The following is a 13,447-nucleotide window of genomic DNA, read 5'->3' as shown; positions in this document are numbered from 1 at the left end:
ATAGACATCACATCCATGTTGTTGTTGAGTCACTCAGTTGTATCCAGTTCTGCATCCCATGGACTGCAGCACACCAGGCTTCCCTGTCCTTCACTATCTCCTGGAGTTTCCTCAAACTCATGTCCACTGAGTCTATAATGCCACCCATTCACCTCATCCTCTGTCACCCGCTTCTCTTCCTGCCCTCAATCTTTCCCAGCATCAGGATCTTCTCCAGTGAGTCAGCTCTTTGCATCAGGTGGCCAAAGGACTGCCACCTCAGCTTCAGCGTCAGTCCTTCCAATGAATATTCAGGACTGAATTCCTTTAGGATTGACTGGTTGGATCTCCTTGCTGTCCAAGGAACTCTCAGGAGTCTTCTCTAACACCACAGTTCAAAGCATCAATTCTTCAGCACTCAGCCTTCTTTATGGTCCAACTCTCACATCCATATGACTACTGGAAAAACCACAGCTTTGACTATACAGACCTTTGTCAGTAAAGTGATATCTCTGCTCTTTAATATACTGTCTAGGTGTGTCATAGCTTCCCTTCCAAGGAGTAAGTGTCTTTTAATTTCACAGCTGGAGTCACTATCTGCAGTGATTTTGGAGCTCAAGAAAATAAAGTCTGTCATTGTTTCCCCATCTTATTTGCCATGAAGTGATGGGACAGGATGCCATGATCTTAAAGTGTTTTGAATGTTGAGTTTTAAGCCAACTTTTTCACTCTTCTCTTTCACCCCCATCCAGAGGCTCTTTAGTTCCTCTTGACTTTCTGCCATAAGGGTGGTGTCATCTGCATATCTGAGGTTATAGATATTTCTCCTGGCAATCTTGATTCCAGCTTGTGATTCACCCAGCTCGACATTTCTCATGATGTACTCTGCATATAAGTTAAATAAGCAGGGTGACAATATACAGCCCTGACATACATCTTTCCCAATTTTGAAGCAGTTCATTGTTCCATGTCCAGTTCTAACTGTTGCTTCTTGACTTGCATACAGGTTTCTCAGGAAGCAGGTAAGATGGTCTGGTATTCCCATCTCTTTAAGAATTTTCCAGTTTGTTGTCATCGACAAAGGCTTTAGTGTAGTCAATGAAGCAGAAGTAGATGTTTTCCTGGAATTCTCTTGTCTTTTCTATGATCCAATGGATGTGGGCAATTTGATCTCTGGTTCCTCCACCTTTTCTAAATCCAGCTTATACATGTGGAAGTTCTCAATTCACATACTGTTGAAGCCTAGTTTGAAGGATTTTGAGCATTACCTTGCTAGCAGGTGAAACACATCCATATTACTCTGGGGTATCCCTAACTCACAGCACAATGTCTGATATTTTCTATTGAATAGCACCCAGTTTTCTATTTCATACTAATATGATCTTATCCTAAATTTCCTCAATATTTCTGTCATAAACTATGTCCTTCTTCAAAAACAAGTTGGCTTTAGCTACATAACTCTTGGATATGATATATATCACAGTACAATAGCTAATTCAAAATCTAAATGAGCTACTAAAGCTCATTTAGTAGCTCATTTACTTTTCTAAAGTTTTTCTGAAGAAACGTACATTTAACCTAATTCAAAGTACTATTACATTTTTTGTAATTAACAAAATTGATTTTTAGGTTATATTTAATAGTACTGATTATATTGTCAGGATATAGAGCCACATAAATTGTTAATGGTGTTGTAAACTAGTTCAATCTTTCTAGACACCAATTCGGCAATGAAATCATATTCTGATACAGTGAGCCCATTTTAGGGAAAGAATCCAAGAAAATAATCCAAAAGAAGTGTTTCAGGGATACTCAAAAGTACCATTCAAAATAGTAAAAAGGAGAGAAAAAAAGAAAACAAAAACGATTGTACAAAGTACAGTTATCAATGCATGGACTGCTATTTTGTGATTTAAAATAATAAACAAAATGAGTAAAGATAAAATGTTTGATGTTATTCAAAAACACAAAAATCAGGGATTCCCTTGTGGTCCAGTGGTTAAGAATCCGTTGCAACTACTGAGCTCTCACGCCCTACAGCCATGCTCTGCAACAAGAGAAACCACTACTGCTTGTGCACTGCAACTGGAGAGTAGCTCCCACTCTCTGAAACTAGAGAAGGACCACACTCAGCAATGAAGACCTAGAATAGTCAAAAATAAAAATCAATAAATTACAAAAAAATACAAAAATCATATTCTGCATGTACTTTACCTACCAAGTACAGATAAAAGGTAAAAACAAACAAACAAAAAAAAAAAAAAAAAAAAGAAGGAAATGGCAACCCACTCCAGTATTCTTGCCTAGAGAATCCTGAGAATCCTGTGGATGGAGCCTGGTGAGCTGCTGTCCATAGGGTTGCACAGAGTCAGACACGACTGAAGTGACTTAGCATGCATGCATAGCATGTCTATACAATGATACAAATAGATGTGAATTTAAAGTACCTACAATTTCATATTTAATGGATTCTCTTTTCTATAGAGAATATATTAAAATAAATTTTAATGTTGGGTTATTTATGGATTTGTTGCTCAATTGTATTGTTAGTGTTACAGTATTGCTACTTTTGTTGTACTCAGAGTCACTAAAAAAATTTCCTCAGATTTGGCATTTGTTAAGAAGTAAAACGACAAGACTCTACATTTGGCCAAATTCTTGCTTAAAACTGGAGTTTCACTGGACCTCATTTTTCCCACATGAGGGTGGAGAAAAACAATGCAACAATGTTTACAAATCAACTCTAACTTCCAAAGATAGATGCTGGGCAAATACAAATAACAGGGCTGCTTAAAAAAACCACCACCACACACCATCTTGCACAAGTCACTCTATCCTTCTGAGACTCAATCTCCCTCTGCAAATTCAAAGAAACAGGATAAAATCAAACAGGGGGAGAAGGTTAGGTGAGAGAAAGCATGTGGAGAAGCATCCCAGGTTATCCTGATATATACCCTGATAAAGATTCATTTGAGTTCCATTCACATCTTTAGAGAGAAGATAAATAAGCACAATGGGCTTCCCTGGTGGCTCAGAGGTTAAGAATCTACCTACAAGGCAGGAGATGCAGGTTCGATCCCTGGTTCAGAAGATCCCCTGGAGGGGGACATAGCAACCCACGCCAGTATTCTTGCCTGGAGAATCCCATGGACAGAGGAGTCTAGCGGGCTAGTCCACAGGGTCGCAAAGAGTCAGGCATGACTGAAGCGACTTAGCATGTACTCTAAACTTCAACCATCTCTGAGGAGGTCAGGTAGAAAGAAGATATTTCTCTATTACATACTTTCAAACAGCTGTAATTTTTCTCCTAAGTATTATCTTTTTCTCAAAATTCTGCAGTATTCTCTTTGGACCTCACTCCGGGTTTAAGAGGCCATGATTCTGCCTCTGTGCGTCCTGGCCATTGCCTCTTAAATTGGAAGGGCATGAGCATCTGGCCCCACATTGCCCCCGAGTGACTTTTCCAAAGCCTGGTCTGCTCAAGTCCCTGACCGCCTCTAAAATCCTCCTTTAAAGTCTCCACTGCCCAAATTTTGGGGCTTCCCAGGTGGCTCAGTGGTAGAGAACCCGCCTGCCAATGCAGGAGATGCAGCAGATGTTGGTTCAATCCCTGGGTCAGGAAGATCCCTTGGAGTAGGAAATGATATCCCACTCCAATATTCTTGCCTGGAAAATTCCATAAACAGAGAAGCCTGGTGGGCTACAGTCCATGAGGTTGCAAAGAGTTGTACATGGCTGAGCATGCACACTCAAACTTAAACACAGCACTCACAGCCCTTCAAGCTGACCTAATCTCATCTCCCACCCTTCTCTCTACCCAATCCAACTATGTTTAACCTCTCCTCGTTCCCCAAGGGCAATGGATTCCTTCCACCTCCAAGCCTGCCTGTGCTGCTCCCTCGTTCCCGTATCCTGTCCACCATACAGAAACTCCTATCCATCCAAGGCCTCCTCCCAGTCAAGTTTTCTCAAGCCACCCAAAGAAGGAATGCTGTCTATACAGCCAGGTAGATACTCTGGAACTGGACCGCCAAGATTCAGATCCTGATTATTCCCTCATCAGCATACTGTATGGGCTCAGTTTCCACCCTTGTCTAGTAGGAATTAGCCACTATTAGAGGGTAGAAAGGAGTAAATAAGATAATTCATGGAAAGCATTTATTATCTAGCCTAACACAAGGCAAATAAAAGGTATTATCACATCCTAACAATACCTGTGGCAAGTATTTGTATCCACCTGTCCTGCTTTAAGCTGTGAGCCCCTCAAAGGTAAAAATGTGACTTCCTCACTTTTATTCTGTATCCCAAGCACTTTGTCTGGCAAATAGAACACCATGAATGTAGTTAAGTCAGAGATGTGGCTTTTCTGGTTCTGGATTTCTCCTAGATGGTAAATCAGCATCTAAAAAGTACCCAGTGAACAGCCTCCTAGATCGCACTCTGCCTCAGAGTATACATTAGCCAGTGCACTTCAGATAGGCAGAGGTGAAAAAGAGACCATAGCGCTTTTGGCCTTTCAGAGACAGTGGAGCAGATTGAAGGTCGTGGGATATGAGACCTGTCAGTTCCTACCTGCTAATTAGTTATGGGGCTGGATGGGATGGACATGGGTAGATGGGGAATCAAGGTACTAAAAGTCCTGTCTTCAACATTCTATCTGCCTGGCTGCATGCCAAGCAGGAAACACTCAAGAAAGATTCTCTCAGGAAGTGGGTACCTGGAAGTAAACATAAGGGGAAAAGATGGGACAGGACCTATAAGACAATTGGGAGGAAGAAGCTCTCAACATGGGAGATGAACAGCTGAACAAGACACAGCTCCTACATCTAGCCTCTCAACTGAAAACGGCTTTAAAGAGGTGGAGCTCAGCAGGTAAAGGTGGGGAAGAAAGAGCAAGCAAAAGTATCCAAATGTAAAAAAAGGCAGGCAAGCAATTCTGAATGACCAGAAAAGGGGATGAAGGGAAGGAGAATTGAAGGATTAATTTAAAAATAAAAGAGTAAGTTGAAGCAAGGCTGTCAAGGGTCTTGTATGACTTGTTAAGGCATTTTGGGCTTCATTCATCCTATGGCAAAAGAAAAGCAAGGGAGTTTTAAGTAAACAAGTGATAGCATCAGATCTGTGTTTTGTTTAAAGGAGTGGCCAGGCAAGGGGCTTCCCTAGTGGCTCAGACCATAAAAAATCTGACTGCAAAGCAAGAGACCTGGGTTCGATCCCTGGGTTGGGAAGATCCCCTAGAGAAGGGAATGGCTCCCACTCTAATATTACTGCCTGGAGAATTCCACAGACAGAGGAGTCTGGTGGGCTACAGTCCATGGGGTCACAAACAGTAGGACACAATGTTCATCCATCTTTCACCACCAGTCCTCTCCTCGCCTACCATCTTCTGGTTCTAGAGCTGCCTAACAGCAAGCAGGTGGCAAGAGATCTTTCTGGAGATGTGACTGGTTCTAGAGCAGGGATCTCCAAGCAAGGGCTTCTAAAGGCATTCACCCTCCTAGAGAGGTTTTGAATATTCTTCTTTTCCTGTCTTACAAACATCATTCACTGACCTCAAAAAAAGAAAGAAAGAAAGCTCAACACTGGGCTCAGCTCTGCCATTATTATTTTTATCTTCAGGAAATACAATTAGGAACTAATTTCTCAAGAAACGATATTCTTTGTGTTATTCACGAAAGTCAAAAGGAGGGGGGCATGCATTCCCAATTGGCTCATTTTGAATTCTGGGCAGCTCTGAGCCCGTTTTCCTTCTTTAGCAGCCTCAACTGCAGGGAGTGGACAGAAAAGAGAGGGGCTGGGGAAAGAAAAGTTGGTCACTGCAAGAGCAAATTTTCTCATGCCAGGAGTTCTCCTCTTTCTTCCCATTAAATGGACCTGAGCAAATTCTGATCTCACTGTCCAAATTTCTTCTTTCAGAATGAACTATGGCAGCGACCCGGCCCCAGGAGGATGCACGCAAAGTTCCTGGGCTGTGGAGAGGGGTCGGCCCCTGGGCGGGCGCGTTTCCGGGGACTCTCCCCCTCCCCCGCCCCAGCCCCACGGACAGCGCAAGGATGTGGAATCCCTGGAGAAGCCGGATGGATCCTGCCCGGAAAAGAGGGATTTGGGCTCAGGCCGGGGACCCCCTCCCACCCGCGCCCGGGAACCGCCGCCCCACCTCCGGAGCCCGTCGGGGTGGCGGCGGCCGTGAACACTCACCGAGTCCAGCGTTGGGCGGGACCGCTGGGGTCGAGGACTGCGGCTCCGCCTCGGTGCCGCGACGGCGTCTCGGCCCGCCACACGCCCTCAGGGCCACCGCCCGGCCCGCGGCTTGGAACCCCGAGGCGGCGGTGGCGGCCTCGCCTCCATGGCGAGGAGAAGCGGCTGAGGAGCAACTGGGCAGGCGGCGGTGATGGCGGCGACGGTCCGGGGTCCGAGCTGGGTCGCGCGCGCGCGTCTCTGTCAGCGCCGCACTCGCCGCAGCCTCGCTCCCGACCTGGCCTTGGCTGTAAGGAGCTTCCTCATTGGCGGTTCAGAGACGGGCGCTGGTTGGCCCAGATCGAACGGGCGTTCCCCTGGCCCTCGTGGGCCCCGCCCTTACGCGTCTCCGAACGCTTGCTAGCCTGCCGGCCTGGGGCGCAGGCCCGGGTCTCTCAGTCTCACGGTCTCATTGACCGCCAGGGAGGCGGTCCCCCCACCGCGGTCCAATCCTGGGAGAAACAGGACCCTAGGAGCACCGGGCGACTGTGCACCAACACCTTCCCTTTCTCTACAGTCCCACCTGGACGTAGGTCTTCTTCCCAGTTTACAGACGTGAAAACTGAGACCAAACACAAGTTACACCAGTGTTTAGCGATCGGGGCGACCTGGAGCTGAAAAATCTTTCCACTCTCTCCAAACGGGTTCCCTAGAGCTCCCCCTCCCTCCGCTTTTTAATTGCTGCAATGTATTTAAAAGACAGAGGTTCTCGGTGGTGAAGGTGGTGAACGTGCATAGCCCCTGGAAGACGCCTAGCACCGTGGCTGTCATCTTAACAAGTCAGCCCACGCCATCCCCACCCGAGCCCAAGGGAAATCTCCGCAGCTTTCCAGATGCGCGTATCCGGGCCTGACTCGCGTCGAGCTGGGTAGAAACACTACACACGGTGCTCTGCGGAGGGTGTTTGCGACAGGTCTGGCCGGGAAGGAGAAGTTCACAGCTTCGAGCGGATCTGGAGACGCGTCTCCCCCTGGGGTCGGGGACTGGGACCGGGTGGAAGGCGCGGACCTCCTCCCCAGCGCTCCCCGCCGCGCGTAAGCACCTCAAAGCCATCCGTGGGTATGCCTGGCAAGTGGCTTCCCAGGCTGCAGGACTAAAAGAATCGCTGAAGGCCGATTACAGAGCCGTGGTGGGTGGCGAGTGAGACACCCCAGATTGTAGTCCTCAGGCAGGGTCCTTCGGACGGAGCCGGACCCGCTCAGGAGTGACCATAAGTCCGAAGGCGGGAGACATTGCTCAGCAGTGTGTAAGCACAGCTTGCTGGGAAACCCTTCATTCCTGACCCGCAGCCTGAGCTGCCAGGGGTGAGCGGCGGCCAGCCTCCCTCTCCCATCCGTGGCTGGGCAGAGTCCCACGATCAGCGCTCCCGAGGGAACGGGTCTGTTCCTGGTAGCAATCCTTTTTCTTGGAGGGGACATTTCAGCAAAGGAGAAGGAGACCACATGAGCTGCCATTTCCACAGGGCTGGTGCTTCTAGCACCTCCAGTCCGTACCACCGCCAGCAGTTGCGGCGTCAATTTGGGACTGTATGCACCCCGCTGCCCGTATTTGTAGAATCAGTGTGTGCTGACCAGAGCCATGACCTGGGAATACGGGGTGCAGCGGGCCTCCTTCGAGGCATCCCCTCTGCCACTGGAAAGTCCCTCCTTGAGAGGGAGGTGTATCTCCCACTACCTCTCAGCGGGGCTGACCCAGAGGTGTGAAATGACTGAATCCTAAACGCCTCTGAGTGACAGATCCTACAGCCGAAAGACCCACACACCAAGTCTCCTGTTAGAGCCTAAGGGCAGCCAATGAGGGCAGGACTTTCTATACACCAACGGTTCAGTTACCCAGGAAGCAGAAAAACTCACTCTATCCACACACTGAACGCAAAAGTGAAAAAGCCTGAACTCGGGAAAAATAATGATTGACTGCTGGAGACACCTGGACAGTCTCATAAAAGAGTTTGACGTGCTACTTATATTTCCTAATCTATGTGGAAATAAATAGCTATTATAATAAAAAGCATTCATCCTTGGGATTATCTGAAAGATCCCCACCCAATCTGACCATACTTGGGAAAATGCTGTGGTTGAGCCCTGAAATTCAAGCCCTGCCACTGGCTGCTTGACCTGAGTCCCCCTCTGCTACTCTTCCTGGAACCTCCCAAGGCTGCATGAAGAATTACAGGCATGTACAGCTTGGCAAGTGGCCCATTCTTAGGAAATGCAGTTCCTTCTCTCCAGGAGACAGCTGCAGTTGGGTCAGAGCATGTGTGGGGTGTGTGCAGAGGTGACAGGACCTCACACCAAGGAGCCTTGCATATTCCATCCTGGAGACCCTGAGAAGGAAATTTCAGTTTGGTGACCACACATACTCTATTTTCAATGAGAGAAGACAGACTCTTATCCTCAGCTGCCCAGCTGTGGAGACCGTCCATATTCCCCATCCTACCTGATGCTCAGGGTATTCACAGCTCCCCCCACCACCACAAGGCAAATGGCTATCTTCAAAGAGAAGAGAGGAACTGAGAGAGGGCAGGGAGGCAGTCTTCTGCTCCAGATGCTGCTTTAGTCCCAGCCCACAGGAGCGCACACCTAGTGGTAGGCACTTGTCAGTCACCACACAGGTGCCCCAGAAGTCACAGGTTTCGTGAGAAGAGGACTGGACTAGAAGGAGAGCTGGAGGGCGGGAGTAAAGGATTCCTGTTTCTTTAGGCAAGTCACTTCTCTCATGGCCTCCTTTCCCCATCTAGTCAATGGAACAATTAATCATTCCCTCAACAAATACTTTTTGAGTGCTAATGGTGTGCTGGACATAGCAGGGGAGTAAGATAGAAAAGGTCTCTGCTCTTAGGAACTTACAGTCTGGATGGGGAGACAGACAATAAACAAGTGAACAAGAAAATTTCCTAAATGGAGTAATGAAAATAAAGCAAGACAGTATGATAGAAAGTTGAAGTAAATGAGAGCCTAGGGACTTACCAGGCCATTCACTGTTCTATTCCTAAGGGTCACTTGCTGGAGTACAGTACCTAAAGAAACTGCAGCCCCCTCACCCTGAGAAGGTGGCTTACAGGAGCCTTTGCCCCAATTTCCACTTCAGGACTGCCACTGATGTCCTAAAGCAGTAGAAATGTTTCTAGATTCACTACCCTCAGGCCCCAAATCCTGGTCCAAGGCTCAATTCTAGTTCCATCCATTGGCCAAGATGACTCTTCCTGTGAGTCAGGCCGAGGCCTGTGGTGCAAACTGCTCAGGGTAGAGGAGGCATTTTTACACCAAGCACAGTTAAGAAACCAAGATTTGAAAAATGAGTTCTAGTTATTTTTGTATTGCAGGTGAGGCTTGAACTAGTTTTTTTTTTAATTAAAAAAATCACTATTTAGAGACTTCCCTGGAAGGGAGCGTGGGTTTGATCCCAGCTGAAGGAACTAAGATTCCACATGCCAAACAGTGTGGCTGACCACCCCCACTCCACAACCATTCATAAGTGTATAGATTTGTCAAAACTCAGCAAATGTACATTTATGAGATGAGAACTATATATTTTTGGTCTGAAAAGAAAAAAATTGCACAGATAATGAACTCTAGTTAACAAAATGCATTCTGAAGTATTTAGAGGGAAATACTAATGACTGCAACTTTGAAATGTGTCAAAAATAACATGAAATAATAAAATGGATAGAGGAATAGACAGATATATAAAAATTAAGCAACAGTCCAGTTCAGTCGCTCAGTTGTGTCCAACTCTTTGCAACCCCATGAATCACAGGACGCTGGCCTCCCTGTCCATCACCATCTCCTGGAGTTCACTCAAACTCACGTCCATCGAGTCGGAAATACCATCCAGCCATCTCATCCTCTGTCGTCCCCTTCTCCTCCTGCCCTCAATCCCTCCCAGCATCAGAGTCTTTTCCAATGAGTCAACTCTTCGCATGAGGTAGCCAAAGTACTGGAGTTTCAGCTTTAGCATCATTCCTTCCAAGGAACACCCAGGGCTGATCTCCTTTAGAATGGACAGGTTGGATCTCCTTGCAGTCCAAGGGACTCTCAAGAGTCTTCTCCAACACCACAGTTCAAAAGCATCAATTCTTTGGCGCTCAGCTTTCTTCACAGTCCAACTCTCACATCCATACATGACCACTGGAAAAACCATAGCCTTGACTAGACAGACCTGTGTTGGCAAAGTAATGTCTCTGCTTTTGAATATGCTATCTAGGTTGGTCATAATTTTTCTTCCAAGGAGTAAGTGTCTTTTAATTTCATGGCTGCAGTCACCATCTGCAGTGATTTTGGAGCCCCCCAAAACAAAGTCTGACACTGTTTCCACTGTTTCCCCATCTATTTCCCATGAAGTGATGGGACCAGATGCCATGATCTTAGTTTTCTCAATGTTGATCTTTAAGCCAAACTTTTCACTCTCCTCTTTCACTTTTAAGAGGCTTTTTAGTTCCTCTTCACTTTCTGCCATAAGGGTGGTATCATCTGCATATCTGATATTTCTCCCGGCAATCTTGATTCCAGCTTGTGCTTCTTCCAGCCCAACGTTTCTCATGATGTACTCTGCGTATAAGTTAAATAAGCAGGGTGACAATATACAGCCTTGACATACTCCTTTTCCTATTTGGAACCAGTCTGTTGTTCCATGTCCAGTTCTAACAGTTGCTTCCTGACCTGCATATAGGTTTCTCAAGAGGCATGTCAGGTGGTCTGGTATTCCCATCTCTTTCAGAATTTTCCACAGTTTATTGTGATCCACACAGTCAAAGGCTTTGGCATAGTCAATAAAGCAGAAATAGATGTTTTTCTGGAACTCTCTTGCTTTTTCAATGATCCAGCGGATGTTGGCAATTTGATCTCTGGTTCCTCCGCCTTTTCTAAAACCAGCTTGAACATCTGGAAGTTCACAGTTCACGTATCTCTCACATTTAGAGAATTTTGAGTATTACTTTCCTAGCATGTGAGATGAGTACAATTGTGTGGTAGTTTGAGCATTCTTTGGCATTGCCTTTCTTTGGGATTAGAATGAAAACTGACCTTTTCCAGTCCTTTGGCCACTGCTGAGTTTTCCAAATTTGCTGGCATATTGAGTGCAGCACTTTCACAGCATCATCTTTCAGGATTTGAAATAGCTCAACTGGAATTCCATCACCTCCACTAGCTTTGTTCATAGTCATGCTTTCTAAGGCCCACTTGACTTCACATTCCAGGATGTCTGGCTTTAGGTGAGCAATCACACCATCATGATTATCTTGGTCATGAAGATCTTTTTTGTACAGTTCTTCTGTGTATTCCTGCCACCTCTTCTTAATACCTTCTGCTTCTGTTAGGTCCATACTATTTCTGTCCTTTATCGAGCCCATCTTTGCATGAAATGTTCCCTTGGTATCTCTAATTTTCTCGAAGAGATCTCTAGTCTTTCCCATTCTGTTGTTTTCCTCTATTTCTTTGCATTGATTGCTGAGGAAGGCTTTCTTATCTCTTCTTGCTATTCGTTGGAACTCTGCAATCAGATGCTTATATCTTTCCTTTTCTCCTTTGCTTTTCACTTCTCTTTTCACAGCTATTTGTAAGGCCTCCCCAGACAGCCATTTTGCTTTTCTGCATTTCTTTTCCATGGGGATGGTCTTGATCCCTGTCTCCTGTACAATGTCCACAAACCTCAGTCCATAGTTCATCAGGCACTCTATCTATCAGATCTAGTCCCTTAAATCTATTTCTCACTTCCACTGTATAATCATAAGGGATTTGATTTAGCTCATACCTGGATGGTCTAGTGGTTTTCCCTACTTTCTTCAAATCAAGTATAGTAAAATGTTAACTGTAGAATCTAAGTGGTGGGTATACAGGTGTCCACTGTAAATTCTTTCAATTTAGTTGTATGTTTCAAAGTTTTCAGGATAAAATGTTGGCGGGAGAGAATCAGCATTTAACTTTATAAGAAAATATACAAAACTGCTTTTAATTTTCAAACACATCTCTTCATGGACAATTCCATTGCTTCTCCACATGCATGCACACTTTGTATAAAGTTGTAATCAGTTTATACAGTCGTCATTGTTATTTCTCATGTATTTCTAAAACTTCACGTGTACTATGCTTAATGTTTGCACACTGCACATTAATATGCTGCATGTTTGGGGACATAGGCTTTTTTCTAATGCAGGCTGTTTTGTTTTTATTTGGCTGCACTGGGTCTTAGTTGTGGCACACAGGCTCTTCCTTCCTTGTGTCATGTGGGATCTTTCATGCTGTGCAAGGACCCTAGTTGTGATGCTCTCACTCCACAGCATGCGGGCTCAGTAGTTGTGATGCAAGGGCTTAGTTGCTCCACGGCATGTAGGATCTTATTTCCCTGACCAGGGATCAAATCCTCATCTCTTGCATTGCAAGGCAGATTCTTGACCACTGGACAGCCAGGAAAGTCCTAACATAGGCTTTTATTGTGTAGCTTCTAAATGCACTGCACAGGGCCTCCCTTCCAGAAAAAGAGGACTGAGTTGGATGGTTCCAGCCCTTTTTCTAGTTAGAAAAGCTGGAGAAAACATTTGTTAAAGGCACTGAAGGGAATTCCCAGCTGTCCAGTGGTTAGAACTCTGTGCTTCCACCGCAGGGGGCATAGGTTCTAATCCCACATGCCACATGGCATGGATTAAAAAGCAGTGAAGAGGTACCAAGGCAGGGAAGAAGTGTGGTGCCAAGACTGAAGAGAAAACAAAAATACCAGAATGACCTCAGTATTGGAAATCTTCTGTCCTTTCCCCAGAAGGGTCTGCTGATTCTGAGAGAGAAGGCTGATATACTGTGCAGATCATGACTCCCAAAACTGGCCACATTTCCAGTTCTACTTACTGTTCCAAAGCCTTGCTACTTCTCTCTCTAGAGGCAGAATCTATTTCCCCTTGAAGTTGGGTGAGGTAGGCCCACGTAACTGCCTTGACAAACAGAATGTGGCAGGTATGATACTGCTGCTGCTGCTAAGTCACTTCAGTCGTGTCCGACTCTGTGTGACCCCATAGACGGAAGCCCACCAGGCTCCCCTGTCCCTGGGATTCTCCAGGCAAGAACACTGGAGTGGGTTGCCATTTCCTTCTCCAATGCATGAAAGTGAAAAGTGAAAGGGAAGTCGCTCAGTCATGTCCGACTTTTCGTGACCCCATGGACTGCAGCCTACCAGGCTCCTCCATCCATGGGATTTTCCAGGCAAGAGTACTGGAGTGGGGTGCCATCCCCTTCTCCGGGTATGA

General features: G+C 46.0%; 1 protein-coding gene across 6 annotated transcripts in view; it reads right to left on the bottom strand.

Moving 5' to 3' along the window:
- PTPRA (protein tyrosine phosphatase, receptor type A) overlaps positions 1-6,466 on the bottom strand; it is a 171,148-nt gene extending 164,682 nt beyond the window's left edge. For 2 of the 6 annotated variants that reach the window (XM_027559301.1, XM_027559304.1), the window contains exon 1: positions 6,178-6,460. The gene's annotated coding sequence lies outside the window, so the exon portion shown is untranslated. Of the gene's footprint in view, positions 1-6,177 lie in introns of all 6 variants that reach the window. The other 4 variants (XM_027559307.1, XM_027559305.1, XM_027559306.1 and 1 more) reach the window with 4 other exon arrangements.
- Between the last annotated feature and the right edge of the window lie 6,981 nt (positions 6,467-13,447).

The sequence above is a fragment of the Bos indicus x Bos taurus genome, chromosome 13 (assembly GCF_003369695.1).
Source record: "Bos indicus x Bos taurus breed Angus x Brahman F1 hybrid chromosome 13, Bos_hybrid_MaternalHap_v2.0, whole genome shotgun sequence".
Classification (NCBI taxonomy): domain Eukaryota; kingdom Metazoa; phylum Chordata; class Mammalia; order Artiodactyla; family Bovidae; genus Bos; species Bos indicus x Bos taurus.
The sequence above is the reverse complement of the archived record's forward strand: the minus strand, read 5'-3'. Positions and strand labels throughout refer to the sequence as shown.